The sequence below is a fragment of the Eurosta solidaginis genome, chromosome X (genome assembly GCF_040869045.1).
Source record: "Eurosta solidaginis isolate ZX-2024a chromosome X, ASM4086904v1, whole genome shotgun sequence".
NCBI lineage: Eukaryota > Metazoa > Arthropoda > Insecta > Diptera > Tephritidae > Eurosta > Eurosta solidaginis.
In genome coordinates this window covers 165,261,111-165,264,544 of record NC_090324.1, presented here as the reverse complement: position 1 = coordinate 165,264,544, position 3,434 = coordinate 165,261,111, and positions in this window count along the sequence as shown.

Genomic DNA, 3,434 nt, shown 5'->3' with positions numbered 1-3,434 from the left:
ATAATATTACTCTGCATATGCAAACAATTTAAATAATGAAAGTGAACAAGTTATATATATATGAGCTTCGCTAATATATTTTGTGTAAGCGGCCTAGGTAAGGAAAACCTCACTTACTTTCATTGGTCGCTTAAAACACATCTGTATAAATATATCGACTTTATTAACCCAAATATAATAAAGTTCAGCTAACAAAATTTTTGTTGCTTTATTTGTGCTGTGCTTCATTGTAATATTTCATTTACATTTTTCTCTTTGTAAATAATACTACCGTACAAGCAACAATTTAAATAATGAAAGTGAACAAGTTATATATATATGAGCTTCGCTAATATATTTTGTGTAAGCGGCCTAGGTAAGGAAAACCTCACTTACTTTCATTGGTCGCTTAAAACACTTCTGTATAAATATATCGACTTTATTAGCCCAAATATAATAAAGTTCAACTAACAAAATTTTAGTTGCTTTATTTGTACATTATTGTAATATTTCATTTACATTTTTCTCTTTGTAAATAATACTACCGTACAAGCAACGATTTAAATAATGAAAGTGAACAAGTTATATATATATGAGCTTCGCTAATATATTTTGTGTAAGCGGCCTAGGTAAGGAAAACCTCACTTACTTTCATTGGTCGCTTAAAACACATCTGTATAAATATATCGACTTTATTAGCCCAAATATAATAAAGTTCAACTAACAAAATTTTAGTTGCTTTATTTGTACATTATTGTAATATTTCATTTACATTTTTCTCTTTGTAAATAATACTACCGTACAAGCAACAATTTAAATAATGAAAGTGAACAAGTTATATATATATGAACTTCGCTAATATATTTTGTGTAAGCGGCCTAGGTAAGGAAAACCTCACTTACTTTCATTGGTCGCTTAAAACACTTCTGTATAAATATATCGACTTTATTAGCCCAAATATAATAAAGTTCAACTAACAAAATTTTAGTTGCTTTATTTGTACATTATTGTAATATTTCATTTACATTTTTCTCTTTGTAAATAATACTACCGTACAAGCAACGATTTAAATAATGAAAGTGAACAAGTTATATATATATGAGCTTCGCTAATATATTTTGTGTAAGCGGCCTAGGTAAGGAAAACCTCACTTACTTTCATTGGTCGCTTAAAACACATCTGTATAAATATATCGACTTTATTAGCCCAAATATAATAAAGTTCAGCTAACAAAATTTTTGTTGCTTCATTTGTACTTTATTGTAGTATTTAATTTTACAATTATTTATTGAATAAAGAATTTTCGTTCTCTTGTATATTTAAGAACGATATTTATTCATTTTGGTATTTCAGTAATAAAATTATTTTTATATACCATACATTTACTTAAATTTCCATTACATGAAACATATACATTTATTATAAAATGTATATTTTTTCTATGATATGAAATTAAAAATTTCATTTATATCGAATTTATATTAATAAAATATTTTAAAAAGCATCTGCTTGCTTCTTGATGATGAGTAAAGTTAACATACAAGTTTTTTTAGAAACACATTGAAGTCAAAATTTTCATACATGTTATTTTTTATATGTGCGCGGCCGCAACACATTTTAACAGTATTTTGAAAATTTTAAAACTTTCATATATGTACTACTTAGTACTTGTATGAGAAACTTTCTCATACTAAAATTTGACAGTTAGTTTAGAATATGAAAACCATTATATGATCAACATCTTCTAATTTAACTAACAGTCTTACTAGGAATTATATCAAATATCAACACTTTGATGTATTAATATTTGAGTTAATAAGCTTAAATTTGCTTATTTTTACTTAGTTTTGCTTAGCTAAAACTAATTTTCATACATTTTTATATGTGCGCGGCCTCAGTGCAAATTTACATACTTGCACTTCATTGGTCGCACCACATTTTAAAAGTAAGATAACGAGGCATTTGGCGATCTTAAGAGAGTCATAGTTACTCCCGCCACCGTTTGTTTACCCGCACTTACTTTAATTTCTTCACTTTTTCATTTCTTCTAGAAAACTTTCATACAAGCTATCATTTTTATAGAGTACTTGTTGCCGCAGCTCTAACAAGCGCCTCTAAAATTTGACTGTTAGTTTAGAATATGAAAACCAATATATGATCAACATTTTCTAATTTAACTAACAGTCTTACTAGGAATTATATCAAATATCAACACTTGATGTATTAATATTTGAGTTAATAAGCTTAAATTTGCTTATTTTTACTTAGTTTTGCTTAGCTAAAACTAATTTTCATACATTTTTATATGTGTGCGGCCTCAGTGCAATGTTACCTCCTTGCACTTCATTGGTCGCAACACATTTTTCGTATGAGAAATTTTCTCATACTAATATTTGACTGTTAGTTTAGAATATGAAAACCATTATATGATCAACATCTTCTAATTTAACTAACAGTCTTACTAGGAATTATATCAAATATCAACACTTTGATGTATTAATATTTGATTTAATAAGCTTAAATTTGCTTAATTTTACTTAGTTTTGCTTAGCTAAAACTAATTTTCATACATTTTTATATGTGCGCGGCCTCAGTGCAATGTTACCTACTTGCACTTCATTGGTCGCAACACATTTTAAAAGTAAGATGACGAGGCATTTGGCGATCTTAAGAGAGTCATAGTTACTCCCGCCACCGTTTGTTTACCCGCACCTACTTTAATTTCTTCACTTTTTCATTTCTTCTAGGAAACTTTCATACAAGCATCATTTTTATAGAGTGCTTGTTGCCGCAGCTCTAACAAGCGCCTCTAAAATTTGACTGTTAGTTTAGAATATGAAAACCATTATATGATCAACATATTCTAATTTAACTAACAGTCTTACTAGGAATTATATCAAATATCAACACTTTGATGTATTAATATTTAATTTAATAAGCTTAAATTTGCTTATTTTTACTTAGTTTTGCTTAGCTAAAACTAATTTTCATACATTTTTATATGTGTGCGGCCTCAGTGCAATGTTACCTTCTTGCACTTCATTGGTCGCAACACATTTTTCGTATGAGAAATTTTCTCATACTAAAATTTGACTGTTAGTTTAGAATATGAAAACCATTATATGATCAACATCTTCTAATTTAACTAACAGTCTTACTAGGAATTATATCAAATATCAACACTTTGATGTATTAATATTTGATTTAATAAGCTTAAATTTGCTTATTTTTACTTAGTTTTGCTTAGCTAAAACTAATTTTCATACATTTTTATATGTGCGCGGCCTCAGTGCAATGTTACCTACTTGCACTTCATTGGTCGCAACACATTTTAAAAGTAAGATGACGAGGCATTTGGCGATCTTAAGAGAGTCATAGTTACTCCCGCCACCGTTTGTTTACCCGCACTTACTTTAATTTCTTCACTTTTGCAATTCTTTCAGTAAACTTAATTC